The sequence below is a fragment of the Saimiri boliviensis genome, chromosome 14 (genome assembly GCF_048565385.1).
Source record: "Saimiri boliviensis isolate mSaiBol1 chromosome 14, mSaiBol1.pri, whole genome shotgun sequence".
In the NCBI taxonomy this organism is placed as follows: domain Eukaryota; kingdom Metazoa; phylum Chordata; class Mammalia; order Primates; family Cebidae; genus Saimiri; species Saimiri boliviensis.
In genome coordinates, this window is record NC_133462.1 from 41,409,853 (window position 1) to 41,430,463 (window position 20,611).

The 20,611-nt window shown below is 53.5% G+C and overlaps 1 protein-coding gene across 4 annotated transcripts in view; it reads right to left on the reverse strand.

The window, feature by feature from the left end:
* The window catches only part of KDM4B (lysine demethylase 4B), a 181,708-nt gene that overhangs the window by 130,462 nt on the left and 30,635 nt on the right, over nucleotides 1-20,611 (reverse strand). The window lies entirely within an intron of this gene.

The following is a 20,611-nucleotide window of genomic DNA, read 5'->3' on the forward strand; positions in this document are numbered from 1 at the left end:
CACAGCCCGGGCAGCAAGCTCGGACCTGGACACAGAGGCGCTGGGACACTGGTAGGATGGATGTGGGACGGAACTCCAAGCTTGGGAAATGGCACCAAGACTTCTTTACTTTCTTAAGAGACAGGGTCTCACTACAGTGTCCAAGCTGGTCTCGAGCGCCTGGCCTCAAGTGATCCTCCTGCCGTGGCTTCCCAAAGTACTGAGATTATAGGTGTCAGCCAACAGCCCAGCCAATATCAAGACTTTTATAGCAGGGTGTGGTGGCTCACACCTGTAATCCCAGCACTTTGGGAGGCTGAGGCAGGTGGATCACTTGAGGTCAGGAGATCGAGACCAGCCTGGCCAACATGGTGAAACCCTGTCTCTCCTGAAAATATAAAAATTAGCCAGGCATGGTGGTGGATGCCTGTACTCCCAGCTACTTGAGAGGCTGACGCTTGAGAATCGCTTAAACCCAGGGAGCGGAGGGACGCGGAGGCTGCAGTGAGTCAAGATTGCACCAATGTACTCCAGCCTGGGTGACAGAGAAAGACTGTGTCTCAGGGGAAAAAAAAAAAAAAAAGACTTTCACAATCTGACCTGTACCTCCCACTGGGCTTGGCACACCTGGGGCTCAGTGGGTGCCCAGGCCTTCGAGCCCCCGTCTCAGAGCCCCGCCCATGCCAGCTCTCAGCTCAGGCTGCCCTCTGCTTCCTTCTGCTCAGCTAATGCCAACTCGCATTTCAGAAGCAACTCTCGGGTCCCCTCAGTGGGCCCGACCTCCGGGGCAGAGAAGTTCATCCCCTGGGGCTCTGGTTCTGTTGTATGCTTTTTTTTTTTTTTTTTTTTTGAGCTGGAGTCTCGCTCTGTCCTCCTGGAGTGCAGTGGGGCAATCCAACAACACCCGGGCTTTTGCACACTTTTTACAACTCACCAAGATCTTTAAGTAACACCAAGTGGCCGGGCGTGGTGGCTCACACCTGTAGTCCCAGCACTTTGGGAAGCCAAGGTGGGCAAATCATGAGGTCAGGAGTTCAAAACCAGCCTGGCCAACATGGTAAAACCCCGTCTCTACTAAAAATACACGAAATTAGCCGGGCATGGTGGCAGGCACCTGTAGCCCCAGCTCCTTGGGAGGCTGAGGAAGGAGAATCGCTTGATCCCAGGAGGCACAGGTTGCAGTGAGCCCAGATCACGCCACTGCACTCCAGCCCGGGCAACAGAGCAATACCATGTCTCAAAATAAATAAACAAACAAACAAATACACAACACCAAGTGGTGGTGGCTCACGCCTGTAACGCCAGCACTTTGGGAGGATGAGGAGGGAGGGTTATTTGAGGCCAAGAGTCTCAACAGCCTGGCCGACATAGTGAGATCCGATCTCGACAAAAAATCTAAGACAGCAGGGCGTGGTAGCACGTGCCTGTGGTCCCAGCTCCTCAGGAGGATCCCCTGAGCCCAGGAGTTCAAGGCTGCAGCCTGGGCAACAGAGTGAGACCCTGTCTCAAAAAGCGAATAATTAATGCAAGTTTCACAAACTCCCTACAGCACGCAGTGAGCGCTGACATTCTCTATGTTATTTAATCTGTTTTTTAAAATCACTGGGCACGGCCCATTCATCCGGCTACCGTATCTCCCCAAGGCCACACCCCAGGCATGAAGCAGCAGGCGCTGGGCCGCGGCTGCGTCTTCCTCCGCCCCAGAAGAGCAGCCAAGTGCCCTGCAATGGGTTTCCCCACCTCTCCCACCCAGCCGGCCGCCCTGACGCCGTCGCAGCTCAACCCAAGGACCTGAGCACTCAGGATCCCTCCACACAGCTGCGGTCGGCAGAATAATGGTTCCCAAAGACGTCACCATCCTAACCCCAGACCCTGGGACTGTTTCACCTTTCACAGCAACAGGGACTTTGCAGATGAGACTGAGTGCGGCATCTTGGGATAGGGGATGATCAGGGAGCTGAATCTCCTCAGTGTCCTCGTGAGAGGAGGCCGGACGGAGGGTGAGTCAGAGCCTGCAAAAGGCTGCGCTGTGGCTGTGAAGGGGGGGAAGGGCCCCAAGCCAAGGGCTGCGGGCGCCGCTAGACGCTGGGAAAGTAAAGGAATGGACCTCTCCAGGAGCCTTCGGAAGGAACAGTGCTGCCCGCACCGTGATTTTAGCCCAGGGAGGCTGCCCCAGACTCCTCCGGGCGTGGGAGAGAATGAACCGCCGCCGTGCCTGTGGTCATTTGTCACAACAGCAAAGAGCACCTTCCCTGACCTCAGGGGAGGCAAATGCCTTTCTACTCCCAGAAGCTTCCCAGACCTCTCTGCTGTGACCCGCTGCTTCTGGCTGCCACCAGGTCCCCACGGGATCCTGGGTCTCCCCTGCCACGTGTAACTGTCTCTTTGCACAGCTATCTGCCCTGCTGCATGACAGGCCACCCCCACCCTCAGCGCGTGATCCAGAAGGCAGGGAAGCCACCAGACCCTGAGGCTCTCAGCTGGACAGACCCCAGCCCGGTACTGCCCCGAGGCAGGCCCTTCTGCCCTCCTCTCTGGGGCCCCAAAAGTGCCTGCTCCAAGCTGGGAGGCTGGAGGCTCTGGGGCTGAGGCTGGGCCCCAGTTCTCAAGGCACAGCCGAGCCTAGGCCTCTGTCTACCCTGGCCCCATCCACAACGGATGAGAGGCTGGGGTAGGCCATCTCCACCGCCCCTCCGGGAGGGAAGACGAGGGGTGGGGCCCAAGCAGCTCTCCATTCCTTATGCATGGGCTGTGCAGTGACCCACGGGTGCATGGATGGGAAGCTGGGGGACAGTGTCCCGGGAGAGGCTGAGGAACCCCTGCAGCCAGGCTGTCAGGGCAGCAGCAACGGCGACACGGCTCCAACCCAGTCCTGCTGATGGCCCACGTCCCGATACTCGCCAGGATGTCACAAGAAGGGCCCTTACCGCTGAGGTCCTCCCAACAGCCTCCACCCTGTGCTCGCCTGAGCAAAACACCAGACACACCCCAGTTGAGGAGGACCCTACCATCCGCCTGGATACCCCCCTCCAACACTGTCTGGGCACAAAACACAGGGAACATGTGGGGAACGGTCCCCGCCCAGAGAAGCCTGAGGAGGGATCCCAGCAGCAGCCCTGGAACAGAAAAAGGCCATTAGGGAAGAGCAGAGGCAATCCCAGTGAAGTGTGAACTGTCATTAACAGCGTGTCTGTATCAGCCATCAGGAGACAAACACGTCAGCGAGCTAGGCAGGATGTTCCCATCAGGAAAGCGGGGAGGGGTGGGGACAGAAGGGAAGTCTCACCACCACTTGCCCAATTTCTCTGTAAATCTAAAACTGCTCCAAATATAAGTTCTATGAAGTGCGGGGAGGGGAAGACCCAGGTGCTCTAGATTTGGCTGCGTCCTGCCATGGGCCCAGCGCGGTAAGCTTGCTGCGGCTTCTGGGCAGATCTGGGGCACTAGGAATAGAACTGGCAAGGGGAGCCCACTGCAGCATGACAGAAGCCTGCAGTGACAGCCCCAGGCAGCGGACACCAACCCCCCCAAAAAGGCATGAACTGCGCTGCTGCCCGCATGAGCTGACCCTGAGGGAGCCACAGATTTGGTGCCGGTTCTGCGAGCCCCTCCCGCAAGGCTGGAAGGTGGGGCAGAAGAAGAGACCACCAGCGGGAATCCGGGGGGAGACAGCGGTGCCACAGCACAAAAGCCCAGCGACCCCAGGACTTGGCCGCCCAAGAACCCCACAAAAGGAGGTGCTCTTGGCCATGGGGCTGCCAGTCACCAGAGCCCCCAGGGCCAGCCCTCGGGTGGGTTCAGAAGGCTGGTCCCCCACCAGACCACACTGCCCACCTCCTGCCCTGGGGCTGGGCACCAGCTCCAAAACAGCAGTCTCCGAACCAGAAGGAAGGGTCCTCTCACTTGCACGCCTGCCAAAGTTACCTGACCCAGGACGGCTCAGGGCCTGGCCCAGCTCGCCTCTCCCATGGCCACAAGCCCCAGGTAGCCTTCAAAAGGGACAGGTCATGTCCTGCCTCCCAGCCACATCGTTAGCCCCACAGGAAGTCCTCCTTTCTCCAGGGAACTCTGTCTTGCAGGTCGGGGATGCCCACCCAAAGCCTCAGACAGACCCACGACATGAACACTCTACACCCTATGAGCAGGAACTCAGGAGCTTTGGAAGAGACAGACAGTGAGATAGACACAGACACACATAGACACATGGGTTAGCATGCCCATTTCCAAGCCCTGTTGGCAGAGAGAATCCCAAAGCAAGGACGCCCCAACGGCATCGAGCACGGCCAGCACCCAGGCCACGGTGTGTGAATCTCATCCCCACTCTGAGGAACCAGGGATCCTTGCAGGAGAGGTGCTCAATTCCAGGGCTGGGGCGGGAATATACAAGATGAGCCCAGACCAGGCGTCCCCAAACTTTTTACACAGGGGGCCAGTTCACTGTCCCTCAGACCGTTGGAGGGCCGCCACATACTGTGCTCCTCTCACTGACCACCAATGAAAGAGGTGCCCCTTCCTGAAGTGCGGCGGGGGGGCCGGATAAATGGCCTCAGGGGGCCACATGTGGCCCGCGGGCCGTAGTTTGCGGACGCCTGGCCCAGACCGTCCTGCAGGACCAGAGAGGAAGAGAAGGCTTGACAGGACGGAAGCGGGCAGAAGGGACACAGGAGGGGCTCCCGATGGCCAAAAGGAGGACCACCTGAGCACCAAGATGAATGCCAGCATCACGTTACAAGGCACAGAATAAAACACACACACGGCCGGGCGCGGTGGCTCACGCCTGTCATCCCAGCACTTTGGGAGGCCGAGGCGGGTGGATCACGAGGTCAAGAGATCGAGACCATCCTGGTCAACAAGATGAAACCCCGTCTCTACTAAAAATACAAAAATCAGCTGGGCATGGTGGTGCAAACCTGTAGTCCCAGCTACTCAGGAGGCCGAGGCAGGAGAATTGCCTGAACCCAGGAGGCGGAGATTGCGGTGAGCCGAGTTCGCGCCATTTTACTCCAGCCTGGGTAACAAGAGCAAAACTCCGTCTCAAAAAAAAAAACCACACACACACACACACACACACACACACATATACATGCTTTCCAGAGAGAACATTTAAAATACAAACGAGGGCCAGGGGCAGTGGCTCACGCCTGTGATCCCAGCACTCTGGAAGGCCAAAGCAGGTGGATCACTTGCAGTCAGGAGGTGGGAACCAGCCTGCGTAACACAGCAAAACCCCGCCTGTATTACAAATTTAAAAATTAGCCAGGTGTGGTGGTGGGTGCCTATAATCCCAGCTACTTGAGAGGCTGCGTGGGAGGATCACTTGTTCCCAGGAGGCTGAGGCTGCAGTGAGCTATGACTGTGCCACTGCACTCCAGCCTGTGGCGACAGCACGAGACCCTGTCTCAAAAATATATAAATAAATAAAATGCAATCCATAAATAGGGAAGAGGGCCAACTCTCCACAGAAGAATTCTCCTTCGTAAGTGTCAAAGGAATATGCCGAACATGAAATCACCATACCAACACCACGGGCATAATTCCTGCAGGAAAGAGCCACGTGGAGATGCAAATATCGACAGGCAAAGCTAAGGAACAGGATGTGTTCACAGGCTCCAAGTCCCGAAGGGAAAGGAGTAACTCCGCAGTGGAGAAACCTGGCCAATGCCTCAGCCAGGGGGCCACAGTCAACATCATCACACGGAGCCACACCAGCCACACGCACCTCCTGACACACTGCACAGGGAAGGAGCAACGTCGGCCCTACGGTGCGCTCCCAGCAAGTCCAGAGCCCCAGGCTAACCACGAGAAAACATCTGAAAGCCAAGGGAAGCTCATTCCACAAAACGTCTACCCAGTGCTCTTCAGAGGCGCCAAGATCATAAAAGTCGAGGCAAGATGGAGGCCTTGGCACGCCCAGAGGAGCCTATGAGACTAAATGCCGAGTGGGGTCCTGGATGAGGTCCTGGACCAGGAAGGACGCTGTTGGAACAACCGGTGGAATTCTAATAGAATCTATAGTTGAGGCCGGGTACAGCGGCTCACGTCTATAATCCCAACACTATGGGAGGCTAAGGCGGGCAGAGCACCTGAGGTCAGGAGTTCAAGCCCAGCCTTGCCAACATGGTGAAACCCGTCTCTACTAAAAATACAAAAATTAGCTGGGCATCCTGGTGCCCACCTGTAGTCTCGGCTACTAGGGAGGCTGAGGCAGGAGAATCGCTTGAATCCCAGAGGCAAAGGCCACAGTGACCTGAGATGATGCCACTGCACTCCAGCCTGGGCAACACAGTGAGACTCTGTCTCCCAAAAAAAAAAAAGGAGGCAGCAAACAGCCAGGGTTTTCTGAATCCCAAATAAGAAGGCTATAGTCTCCTCAGCTAATCTGGGGCCCTACATGTTTATGTAAAAACCACATTATTTTTTCCTTAACATCTATACCCAAGACTAGACAAAAAATAATTCATGATGATGAACCTACAGTAATCAAGACAGCATGATACTGCCATAAGGGCAGACATCAGACCAACAGGAGAAAACTCAGAGTCCAGAAATAAACCCACACATTTAAAGTCAGGTGATTGCCAACAACAGTGCCAAAACCACTCAACGGAAAAAGAACAGTTTTTTCAACAAATACTGCTGGGACAGCTGTATATTCACACACACACAAATGAAGGTGGACCCCTACCTCACACTGTATGTTCATGCTAATTCCAAAGAGGTCATGGATCTAAATGTAAGTGCCCAAACTATAAAACTCTTTTTAATCACTTTTTGTAGCAACAGTATCTTGCTATGTTGCCCACATTGGTCATAAACTCCTGGCCTCAAACAGTCCTCCCAACACAGCCTTCCAAAGCACTGGGCATATAGATGTGAGCTACTATACCCAGCCCAGAACTATCCAACTCTTAGGAAAACCGTAGGATTAAACCTTCGTGACCTTGGATCAGGCATGGTTTCTAACTATAACATCCAAAGTGCATGTGGGAAAAGAAAAATTGTTTGCACAGGCCTCAAAAAAGTGAAACGACTTGGCTGAGCATGGCAGATCATGTCTATAATCGCAGCACTTTGGGAGGCTGAGGTGGGAAGATCACTTGAGCAAAGGCATTCAAGACCAGACTAGGCAACGCATCAAGATACCATCTGTACAAAAAATAAAGCAGCAAAAAATTAGCCAGGCATTGCGGTACACACCGGTGGTCCCAGCTACTCGGGAGGCTGAGACAGGAGGACTGCTTGAGCCTGGGAGTTGGAGGCTACAGTGAGCTATGTTTGTGCCACTGCACTCCAGCCTGGGTGATGGAACAATACTCTGTCTCAAAAAAAAAAAAAAAAAAAGAAAGAAAGAAAGAAAGTGAAAAGACAATGCACAAAACAGGAGAAAATACTTGCAAATCACTATCTGACAAGGAACTTGTATCCAGACTACATCAACACCTCTTGCAACTTAACAGAAGACAAACAACCTAACGGAAAACATGGGCAAAGGATGGAGCAGACATTTCTCCAGAGAAGATGCGAGAGGAGTCAACAGTCACAGGAAGACACATTCAACATCACAGCAGTGAAGCAAGGGAGGAAAGGAGAGGTCAAAACCATGCTGAGACAAGCGGGGGACCAGGAGGCTGCCAGGACCTTCCAGAACACTCTCTGATATGGCAGAGCCTGGCCAAGAGCTGCCATTCACATTCGAGTCCTGAGAGAACTTCGCTGCGTTCCCCAGCTCTCCCTCTCCCAGGACCCCCACAACCCCCAGATTAAGTGATGGAGGCCCCAGGGTGCAGTGCGTGACCACAGGGGCTAGAAGCCACCGCTCGTGACCCAGCATCACCACTCACCTCCGCCAGAGGAGGATGTGGTAACTGCAGGGGTGACCCCTGTCCCCTGCACCATTTAGACTCCCAGAGTCAACGACAAGGTGGGGCTCTCTACCCTGCATCCCTCCTAGCTGTGAGGCGCCTGCTGGGGAACGGGGGGGCCTTCCCCCTGTGGTCCTGTAGCCTCTAAGATTGCTCCTAGAGGGAGGTCCTGGGTGGGGATATGGTACAGAGCACAGGTCCCCAAGACCTGGTCCCCTGAATGCAGAAAGAAAAGGTGTTTCAACAAACAGTGCTGGGACCACTGCACATCCACACCACATACAGGAAGGTGAACTCCTACCGCCCAGCATAAGGCCCAGAGGACGGCGAGGCCCCCAATTCTGGGCCTCAGTTTCCTCATCTGTAAAGGGGGCTCCCCATGTTAACACCCTCCTCGTGGGGTCTTCAGGAAACTCAATGAGGTGGCAGATGTAAAGCATTTGAAGGAGAGCCAGGCGCATCAGGCACCCCCCAAGTGGCAGCTGTCACCATCCTGTCCCTCAGGAGACTCGCTCAGGCACAGACCAGCAAGTCCAGTGACACAGCAGGTCGCAGAGGCCACGGAGTAACAGGCGCCCTCACCGACCTATGCCCCAGTGGCCTGGCAGCACAGCTGGGAAGAACGGTTTGGTAACATCTCTTCTTTGGAAAGCGCCTGTCCCTTCCCGCCCACTGCCCCCGAGCATCTGTGCTCTCCACGCTGGTCCCACCTGGCCAACACCACCCTCTACAGGCTGCTCCTCTAGCCTCGGATGTCGGGGGGTGACAGAAGTCTGCCACCAACTCCACAAGCGGCCACAGGGCGGGCTGCACAGACACGTCTCTGAGCGACGTGCTGGATCCCGGTCCCGGACAGGGCCCCCAGCGGTGAGCCCCCACCTGCCAGGTGACAGCTGCAGGCCAGCCCAGCACACACGAGCACGCGGAAAAGGAAGACAGTGCACAAGTACCTCTAGAAGGGTTACCAGTTCCAGCGGGAGGGAGACTAAAGTCTGGGGGACGTGGGGGACTGAGCAGGGGGTGACCAGTTCGTCTCACTTTGCCCGGGACACTCCTGGTTAGAATGGAAGGTTCCCGTGAGTGTCTTTCCCCCAGAAGAAAAGGACTTACGATTCTCCTTAGGATTTATAAAATGAAACCGCCTTCCTGCCCCTCTGTGGGTGACTTCTCACGCTCACCACACGGGGTACGGGCACTGGCAGTGGGCACGGAGCCATGGTGCATATTACAGCCCAGCGTCCTCAACCACACGAAACAGGGGCTCTGAGACGTGCATGGCAGCATGCGTGCGCCGGCTCACAGGGCCCAGCTGTTTCCAGACGCTGCCGAGCGCCCCGGGCAACACGCCCCGCTGAGGGCCCTGCTCTAGGAAGCTGCTGGGCTGGGGGGGGCCTGGACCCTGTGCCTGTGACGATCCATCTCCAGATCGTGGGTAGAGGTGGATGAGCCCGGGGAGCAGCAAGGGCTGAGCAGGGCCCAGGAGCTGGCGGGATGGTGGTGAGGACAGGCCCACTGTGGGCCATGCTCTCCAGGCCAGGTGAGGAGGCAGCGAGGGCCCATGGCAGGGCAAGGGCCGCGACTGTGGGAGCATGGGTAAGTGAATGGTGGGAAGGGCCAGGGGCTGGTGTGTGGAAGTGGCGAGGCCGTTGCAAGGGAGGGGTTCCCATGAGTCTCTTTCCCCAGAAGGAACGGACTTAGGAGAATCCTTAACCTCGCCGCCAGGTCCCTAGCAGCACACCTGCCCTCCAGGACACAGGCCATCCACCGCCCTAGCTGTGCCCAGTGCCAGCATTACTGCCACATACTAACCACAAAGAAGCATTCGTGCACTGAAGTACATAGAGAAAGGCACAAACCCTAAAAAATAATACCAAACAGGACACAGAGAGAAGCCTGATGCGCCCAGGCAGGAGACAGAGTATTCTCACGTGGCCAAGCACCAGACCATGGCCAACAACCCAGGGGGCAGACCTGCTGCGGGGAGATGAGGAAGGCCAGGCACCGACCCAGGCACCGACGGACCCTGTGTGGGGCGCAAAGGGGTATCCCAAGGCAGCGGGGTAAGCAGGGACCTTTTTTATTTTTCTTTGGAGATGGAGTTTCGTTCTCATCGCCCAGGCTGGAGTGCAATGGTGCAATCTCAGCTCACTGCAATCTCCGTCTCCCAGGTTCAAGCAATTCTTCTGACTCAGCCTCTGAAGTGGGATTACAGGCACGCGCCACCACGCCCGGCTAATTTTTGTAGCTTTTTAGTAGAGACAGGGTTTCTCCAAGTTGGCCAGGCTGGTCTTGATATCCTGACCTCGTGATCCGTCCACCTTGGCCTCCCAAAGTGCTGGCATGATCTCTGCTCAGATTCAAGTGATTCTTCTGCCTCAGCATCCTGGATAGCTGAGATTACAGGCATCCGCCACCACACCCAGCTAATTTTTGTATTTGCAGTAGAGATGGGGTTTCACCCTATTAGCCAGGCTGGTCTCAAACTCCTGACCTCAAGGGATCCACCTGCCTCAGCCTCCCGAAGTGCTGGGATTACAGGTGTGGGCCAACGTCCCCGGCCCAAGCAGGGATTTTTTAATCAGTGGAGCTGGGACAACTGGGTGGCCGTTTAGAAAACAGTAAAGTGAGGTTCCTACCTCACGCCATCTGTGAGAATGAACCGGGCAGAATCAGAACGTTGAGTAGAAATGAGGAAATCATATGAGCGCCATAAGACAGTGAGGCAAACTCCTCTCCAGCCCCAGAGGCGGAAAGGGCTTTCCAACCGCAGCTCTAATCGAGAGCCAAAGAAAGTAAATACTCAGAAATGTGACTTTGGAAGCAGGGTCTCACTTTGTCACCCAGGCTGGAGTACAGTGGTGTGGTCACAGCTCACGGCAGCCTTGAACTCCGGGGCTCGAGCAATCCTCCCACCTCAGCCTCCTGAGTAAGTGGGACCACAGGCACACACCACCATGCCCAGCTAACTTTTTTTTTTTTCCCTTTCTTTTTCGTAGAGATGGGGAATCTCACCACGTTGACCAGGCTGGTCTCAAACTCCTGGGCTCAAGTGCCCCTCGACAGTCCTGGGACCACAGGTGTGAGCCACCATGCCCAGCTGACTTTATTTTTTAAGTAGCCAGGTGTGGTGGTTCACACCTGTAATTCCAGCTGCTTGGGAGGCCAAAGCAAGAAGACTGCTTGAGCCCAAGTTTGAGACCAGCCTGGGCAACGTAAGTGAGACCTCATCCGGAAGGAAAGAGAAAACACACAAAAAAAAAGAAAAGAAAAGAAAAGAAGAAAGAAAAAAAATGAAAGAAAGGAAAGGGAGAGAGAGAGAGGAGGGGAGTGAAGGGAAGGGAGAGGAAGGGAGAGGAGGGAAGAGGGGTAGAAACATTCTACAGGGCAAAAGAAAACAAAAGACCAATAACAAAATCAAAAGGTAATCCAGAGACCCAGAGAAAATATTTGCACTGAGCGCGGTGGCTCACGCCTGTAATCCCAGCAATTTGGGAGAATGAGGCGGGTGGATCACCTGAGGTCAGGAGTTTGGGACCAGCCTGACAAACATGGCAAAACCCATCTTTACTAAAAATACAAAAATTAACCAGGTGTGGTGTCACGTGCCTGCAGTCCCAGCTACTCGGAGGCTAGGGCAGGACAATCGTTTGAACCCGGGAGGCAGAGGTTGCGGTGAGCCGAGACTGTGCCACTGTACTCCAGCCTGGGCAACAGAGCAAGACTCAGTACCCAAAAGAAAAAGAAAAAAAAAAAAAAAGGAAAGAAAATATTTGTAATACGTTCACATGTTGGAGTTTTAAGTTGGGGGAAAAGGTCAAATATCCAACAGAAAAAAGTAAGTGAAAAGCAGGAAGAAATAGTTCACAGCTCTAATCATAACAAGCTGTTCATCACCACTCATAAGTGCAGGAACAATAATGAAAACCACTGAGCTCCCGTTTCTCAGCACTGGGATTGGTCTTTTAGACGTGGAACAGCACACCCTGCTGGTGAGGCGGGGGAACCAGAGCCTCCCAGCCGACAGCGGGCGGGGACACAGCTGGCGGAACAGGACTTTGGTGGGTGCTTGGCAAAAGCTCATAAAGTACATCTGCACTTCTCTTGGCCCGGCAATCCCAGTTGTGGACACCTACCCTGAAGACACCCTTCCACCAGTATGAAAATCCACAGACGGCCGGGCGCGGTGGCTCAAGCCTGTAATCCCAGCATTTTGGGAGGCCGAGGCGGGCGGATCACAAGGTCAAGAGATCGAGACCATCCTGATGAACACGGTGAAACCCCGTCTCTACTAAAAATACAAAAAATTAGCTGGGCATGGTGGCGCGTGCCTGTAATCCCAGCTACTCAGGAGGCTGAGGCAGGAGAATTGCCTGAACCCAGGAGGCGGAGGCTGTGGTGAGCTGAGATCGCGCCATTGCAATCCAGCCTGGGTAACAAGAGCGAAACTCCGTCTCAAAAAAAAAAAAGAAAATCCACAGACACCAGGTTACTCACGGTAGCACAGCTGGCCACTGTAAGACCCGGAAACAAACTAAATGCGCTCATGCAGGAGAGCCGCTGGGTGGACTTCGCTGCATCCCTGCAGGGAACACTACACAGCTGTGCGGAGGAGCGGAAGAGCTCCCTGCCCAACGAAGTGCTCTCCAGCAAGCAGAGCACAGTGCCACCTTCGCATGGGAAAAAAAAGGACTTTAGGCTGGGTGCAGTGGCTCACACCTGTAATCCCAGCACTTTGGGAGCCCAAAGTAGGCAGACCACCTGAGCCCAGGAGCTTGAGAAGAACCTGGGCAACACAGCAAGACCCTGCGTTTCTCTACAAAAAAAAAAAACAAAACAAAACAAAAATTAGCCGGGCATGGTGACACATACCTGTGGTCTCAGCTACTCAGGAGGCTGAGGTGGGAGGATCACTTGAACCTAAGAGGTGGAGGCTGCAATGAGCTGTGATTATACCATTGCAGTCCAGCCTGGGCAAAAGAGAAAGCCTCTGTCTCAAAAAAAAAAAAAAAAAAAAAAAAAAGTGGTGGGGGGGACATTTAAAAATACATATCTGCAGGCCAGGCGCAGTGAGTGAAACATTTAATCCCAGCACTTCAAGAGGCCGAGGCTGGTGAATACCCTGAGGTCAGAAGCTCAAGACCAGCCTGGGCAACATGGTAAAACCCTGTCTCTACAAAAAGAAAAACTAGCCGGGCATGATGGCAGGTGCCTGTAATCCCAGCTACTCGGGAGGCTGAGCCGGGAGAACTGCTTGAATCCGGAGTCGGAGGTTGCAGTTAGCCAAGATCGTGCCATTGCACTCCAGCCTGGGCGACAGAGTAAGTCTCCATCTCAGAAAAAAAAAAAAAAAAAAAAAAATACACACCTGTTTCTTTGAGCTGCCCTGAAAGGCTGAGCCACAGACTAATGAGATTCCCTTCCTGCAGGGGACAGTGGGAATAGGGAGGAAGAAGGGGGTGGTGGGTGACCCTTCTCCCCCCACACCTTGTACAGTCCTGACTTTGGAACCATGCTAACGTTCCATACACTAAATTAAGTATGTTGAATCAAGGAATCAGTCCATAAGCAAATAAAAGCAGCAAGAGTCGAGGACAAAAATCCTTATGCAAAACACAAACAAAAACAAGTAAAACAACCCCTATTTTAAGCAAACAATATAACCACAGTAAAGAAGCAGGGGAAAATGGAATAACTAATCCATACAAACTTTTAAATACAGTTTAAGACTGTACATCTTTGAGATAAAGATAAAAGAAATAATGGCTTCTACCCTGGAGGTGCTTTTATGGTAGGCAGTGGGTGGATTCTCACTGTCAGCCAAGGGAGATACAAATAAGGATGGGGAAAGATGGCAAAGAGCCCTGGGTGTGGGGCTAGCACTAGAGGTTTCAGTGTTAACTCAGGGGCATTAACGGGGACGGAGGCAGGGAGGGAGGGGTGAACGGACAGAGATGAATGGATGGATAAGTGAATGAAATGGTTGGATGGATGGACAGGTGGATGGATGGATGGATGAACGGATGGATAAGTGAATGAAGGATGGAAGGATAAATGGATGGACAGGTGGACGGATGGAAGGATGAATGGATGGAAAGATAAGTGAATGAATGGATGGAAGGATGTATGAATGGACAGGTGGATGGGTGGGTGGATGGATGGATGGATACATGGATGGATGGGTGGCTGGGTAGATGGATGGATGAATGGATAGACAGGTGGAGAGATGAGTAAGTGAGTAGATGGGTGGATGAGTGGGTGGATGGATGCATGGATGGGTGGGTGGCTGGGTGGGTGGGTGGATGCCTGGATGGATGGGTGGGTGGATGGGTGGGTGGGTGGGTGGATGGATGGGTGGATGGGTGGGTGGATGGATGGATGGATGGATGGGTGGATGGGTGGGAGGATGGGTGGGTGGGCGGGTGGATGCATGGATGGATGGATGGATGGATGGATGGGTGGGTCGGTGGGTGGGTGGGTGCATGGATGGATGGGTGTGTGGGTGGGTGGATGGATAGACAGACAGGTGGAGAGATGAATAAGTGAGTAGATGGGTGGATGAGTGGGTGGGTGGATGGATGAATGCAGAGATGGATACAGATGCCGTGTGTCCGTATGCTTGTGTATATATATGCACTCACATACTCACACACTAATGTGTATGTGTGTAAAGATGTACACACATCCGCTTCCCAGCTCCGTCTGATTAGAGCACCTAAGACAAAGACACCCCAGTAGCAATGAGCACACGGAACACCTGGAACTTGCTTTCTCAGTGGCATTCTCCAAAACAGAACCAGGGCTCCTTGAAGACTGGTCAATCCCCGGGATCGACCACAGGGAGGGAGACTACAGGATGAGCTGGGAGGATCCCAGGGCCAAAAACTTGGGAAGGGCTCCGAGCAGGGTGGGGTCATGTCAAATGGCCCAGGAGCCAGCTTGACAGGGCTCTCTCCGGAAAAACCTGGGGCCATTTGAGCAACCAGATCAGTCGTGATGACCGTGGATTGTGATGCACTGAATGGAGTAGGAATCCATGAGCCCACCCTGACAGAAGGAAGGAAAGAACAAGGGACAGCTGTCCTGTAAAGGAGATGCCAACTAATAAATGCTAAAGAAATAATGAGACTGGACAACCACCACTTGGCAAGAATCAATGTCTGCCGAGACAAGCAGCGAAGGTTTGAGGAGGAACGGCGTTTGCACTGGCCTCCCCACGAGATGCAAATGGTACAAGAGTAATGTTAGGGTGGGAAGCCTGGGGCGGGCCCACCTTAACCAAAGCATCAAGGTTAGCATCACCCGAAACAGGACACATCAGCACCATGGGCCTCCTGACAGGGCTCACTGAGAAGCACCCAACAACGACTCTGGGACTTTCCTGCCAAAAGGATGTGGCCTGAATCTGGTCCTGAAGAACCGTCAGACAAACCCACCTGGGGGACATTTAACAGAATGACGACCTGTATGTGCCCAAAACATCAGTCAGAGAACCCAGAGACGGACTCAGGAGCAGCCCCAGGTTAAAAGGAACCGACAGGCAGGATAAGTTTTGCCATGTGTGATCCCGGATCCTCTTCTGATAACTGCAAAGTCAGAACAGGGTCTGTAGATTTCATTTCATCAGTGTGAACTTCTGATTTTGATGACTTGACAGGAAAATTCTGGAGGAAATACACACTGAAGGAGAGGTAAAGGGATGGTCATGTCTGCCACAGGCTGACAGTTCAGGAAGAAGTGCAGGGAGAGAATGAGAGGAAAGGACTAAAGGCAAAGCAGTGAATGTCGCCACGTGGGGATCCTGGGTAAGACGTACCTGGGAATGCTTCCTGTTATTCTTGCAACTTTAGGGTCAGTCTGAAATTATGTCCAAAAAAAAATATTAAAACCAAAAAAAAGTGGGGGAAGTGTTTGGGTGAAGAACCAAGAAAACCCATGAGAGACGCAGGCTTGGCTACCTGGCACTTCCTTCTGGAATGTTCCACACAAAGGGAGATGGCGCCCACCTTCCTCTCTACCAGGTACTCATCAGGGTCTGGGGAGCACCATGGACAAAGGCCCCCTGTCCACTCACTACCCCCAGGTGAGGGGATGGAGCCACACAGAGCGGGGATGCCCACTGCCTCGGGCAGCAGGCTCCCACCCAGCCAGGAGTCAACCCCTGGCAGACGTGAGGATCAGTCCGTCTCTCATACCTACTTATAAGTCTTTGATATTCCATAATTAACCATTTAAAACTGTAATCATTAACAAAATAAATCTATGCATCTATAAATCTGCCGTGTAATTTCATGGTTGCCTGGGAGCCCCAAGGCCTGGGTGGAAAGAGATGGTGGGGCAGAGTGGGGTACCTGCCCCTCACTCCCGGCCCTGGGGCCCGCCAACTCCAGCGACCTCCCGGAGCGTCACTGCCTTTCTGGGGCATGCGGCCTTTGGAACAGACCTGACAGAAAGGATGAAGAGGCTGACACCGGGGTCCTGGAGCCCCCGTGCTGGCATGGCTCTGAGTGGCTGGCACGGCTTATCAGCCCGGCAACCCGAGGAAGCAAGGACAGTTAGTCCAGCGCATTAGAGAGGAAACTGAGGCACAGGCAGGAAGTGGCCTGTCCTAGATCACACAGCTAACAACTGAAACCAAAACCAGCGAGGCATCTCCAGACCTGGATGCCGTCCACCGGCGCACAGGCCCAGCCGATGGGGGCGAGGAGAGGCACGCTGGATACACAAAGCCCAGCCCACCGTGCCACCCCGCCCGCAGGTCCTCATGAACCACAGAAGGACATAGCGGAAGCAGGCCAGGGGCCGACACTCCTGGACTCCTAGGGCGGGGGAGACCTCTCTAAGCAGGTCACAAACCCAGAAGCCCTAAAGGGAAGAACACAGCTGGCAACATGAAACACCCTATGTAACAACGCACCAAAAATAAAATGAAGACAAGCGAGGAACTGAGAAAAACGGTGACACAATCGGGTACTAGTAGGTCGAGTACAGAGAGGGTTATTCTAAAACAGCGTTCTCAACCAAGGCTGATCGTGCCCCCCAGGGAACGCTCTGCAATGTCTGGGGACATCTGTGGCTGTGACGACTGAGGGTGGTCCTGGCATGGAGTGGGCAGAAGTGGGGATGCAAAGAACCCTCTCACCCAGAGCCACACCGCCCAACCGTGCAGCTCTGCCCCCAGGGCACACTGGAAGGGCTGCATAGGTCTGTGGTTGTCACAACTAGGGGTGCTCCTGGCACGCAGTGGGTGGAGGCCAGGGAAGCTGCTGAGACCCTGCCGGGCCCAGGATGGCCTCACTCCTGAGAATGACCCAGCTCAAGACAGCAAGAATACCGCATCTGAGAAACTCTGGGTTTTTTTTTGAGACAGAGTCTCACTCTGTCACCCAGGCTAAAGTGCAAGGGCACAATCTCAGCTCACTGCAGCCTCTGCTTCCCAGGTTCAAGTGATTCTCCTGCCTCAGCCTCCCGAGTAGCTGGGACTACAGGAGCATGCCACCACAACTGGCTAATTTTTTATTTTTAGTAGAGACAGGGTTTCACCATGTTGGCCAGGATGGTCTCGAACTCCTGACCTCGTGATCCGCCCACCTCGGCCTCCCAAAGTGCTGGGATGACAGGTATGAGCCACCGTACCCAGCCCGGGATTTTTTTTTAAGTCAAGAAAAAAAACACGCCAAATGAACAAGCAGGGAAAGGCTATGAAGTGGCAACTCAAACAAGAACCAACACGAGGAAACAGATTATAAGAAGGGGCAGAGGCCGGAGCCGCCCCAGCACAATGACTGGCCCACACCACTGCGGGGGCACACATTCAGATCACCTTTCGGGAGACGGCTGAGCAACATGCTTCAAAATCAACTCCAGCCTGGACAACACAGTAAGACCTCATCACTACCAAAAAAAAAAAAAAAAAAAAATTAGCCAGATGTGGTAGCGCACACACGTGGTCCCAGCAACCTGGGGGGCTGAAGCAAGAGTCGAGGAGGTTGAGGCTGCAGCGAGCTGTGACCAGGCCACTGCACTCCAGTCTGAACAATAGAGCAAGACCCTCTTTCAAAAGCATAAAAACAAAACAGGCACACACGCTCTGAGCAGCCCCACTCATAAATGTTCACCCAGAAGAGCTGGCAGCAAGGATGCTGGCAGCAGCATTGTTTAAAACAGAAAAAAGTGGGTCCGGGCACGGTGACTCACACCTGTAATCCCAGCACTTTGAGAAGCCAACGCAGGTGGATCACCTGAGGTCAGGAGTTTGAGATCAGCCTGACCAACATGGCAAAACCCCGCCTCTACCAAAAACACAAAAATTAGCTGAGTGTGGTAATCCTAGCTACTCAGGAGGCCGAGGCAGGAGAATCATTTGAACCAGACGCGGGGGTTGCAGTGGGCCAAAATCACACCACTGCACTCCTGCCTGGGCTACAGAGCAAGACTCTGTCTAAAAAACGAGAGAGAGAGAGAGAGAGAGAGAAAAGCAGGCACTCATTAGTAGGAGGATGGGTAAGTAAATCACACGTAACTGTCCCGAAACAAAGGACCGCACAGCCACTGAGAAGCCCAGATCTGCGCCTGACACTGTGGCGACCAGAAGCACTAACACCAACACAGGACATTTCAGGGGAGCGGCATGCAGCGACATTTGTAAGTCACATGCCAACCATACTTACATAGCCCTTTTATAAAAACGACGAGCATTTACAAGGAGCTGGCCTGGGACGCCGTGCTGGAACCCAAGGGCCTGCCAGCAGCTCACTGACCACTCTGGGAGGAGGGTGCGAGTGGGTCTCAGGAAAGGGGTGCACAATCCTGGGGGTGAACGACAACCAAAACGATGACGGCACCCCCTCTCTATACCAGTTTAAATTAAAAATGCCAAGCCTCAGTCAGGCACAGAGGACCATCCCTGTGATCCCAGCACTTTGGGAGACCAAGGGGGCAGAATACTTGAGGTCAGGACTTCGGGACCAGCTTGGCCAACATGGAGAAACCGTGTCTACTAAAAACACAAAAGTCACCTGGGTGTGGTGGCGGGTCCTGTGGCGAGGGACAAGAATCGCTTCAAATCAGGAGGCGGAGGTTGCAGTGAGCCGAGATCGTGTCACTGCACTCCAGCCTGGGCAACAGAATGAGACTCCATCACAAAAAAAAAAAAGAAAAAAAAAATCCTTAAGGCCAGGAGTTCAAGACTGGCCTAACTAACAAAACAAGACCCCACCTCTATGAAAATTGTTTCTTTAATTAGGCAGGCATGGTGGCACACACCTATAGTCCCAGCTGGTCCAGAAGCTGAGGTGGGAGGATCACTTGAGCCTCGAAGTGGGAGGGCGCAGTGAGCTATGATCGTGCCTCTGCACTCCAGGCTGGACAAGGGAGTGAGACCCGGACTCTGGCAGGGTCAAGAAAAACTAGAACTCCCCTACATTGCTAGTGGGATCGTAAAATGGTGCGACCCTTTTGGAAAACAGTCTGGCACCTTCTCAGTGGGTTAAACTTGGAGTTAGCTTGGGACCCAGCAATTCCACTCCTAGTATCCACCCGAGAAAGGCGCGCAAGCCCGCCCACACACAGACTCATACAGGAACGTTCACAGCAGCGTTATTCACAGTAGCCAAAACGCGGAAACACACGCAGAAGCACCCAGCAGTGGAAGAGCGGATAAATTAGGTGTGGTCCTTGCAGACGCTGGAGCGGGACCCAGCCACGAAAAGGAGCGAGGCTCTGACACAGCCCACGGCATGGACGCACCTTGAGGACGTCACGCCCAGTGAGAGATGCCAGACACAAAAGGCCACACCGTGCGTGATCCCATTTCTATGCAATGTCCAGGACAGGCCCATCCACAGAGGCAGGCAGGGAATGTGTGGCTGACGGGCTGTGGGAGGGGATGGGGAATGATCGCTCATGGAGATGGGGTTTCTTTTTTTTTCTAAGAGGACTCTGGAGGCTTTAAGGGAAAACAAGAGGCCCCAAAGGAGATGGGGTTTCTTTTTGAGGTGACGGGATGTCCTGGAAGCAGGCAATGATAATGGCTGCAACACAAGTCTGAATATACTAGTAACCAATAATCTGTATACTTTAAAAAGGCAAACTGTATGCCATGTGAGTTATACTTAAGAAAGCTGTTATTCAGAAGAAGAAAAAAAAAAAAGCTTGAAAATAAATGTCTACAAGCTCTGCAAAGCTCTGATCAATACTTCAATGCTGTCTGGAAGCTTCAACTACATGAACCCAGAACACTGCAGCCTCTCACTCTCCCGATGCCCAGAGGCGCCTGCTCCCTCGGCTGCCTGGCACTCTGACCCTGTGCCACCGCGACTGCCACCACACAGGCCACATCTCAGGCTCTCAAACGAATGGTCACAGCCAGCAAGCAACTTTGCGATGCCACCCCCAGAGCCTCCATCACCCTGGTGGTCTTTGGTGCGTTTCCCTCTCGGCTGATTTGGCACTTTCTTGTACTACATGCTCCTAAAAGTCATCTGCCTCCGGCCAGGCACGGTGACACACACCTGTAATCCCTGCACTTTAGGAGGCCGAGGTGGGAGGATCACTTGAGGCGGGGTTACAGTGAGCTGAGATGGCGCCACTGCACTCCAGCCTGGGCGACAGAGCAAGACTCCATCTCAAGTAAAAAAAAAAAAAAAAAAAAAAAAAAGGAAAGTGAAGGTATTGACATCTCCAGCAGTTGTTGAATTATTTCTCCTTTTATTTCTGTCATTTTTTGCTTCATGTTTTTTGGGGTTCTGTTATTAGACCCACATATGTTTATA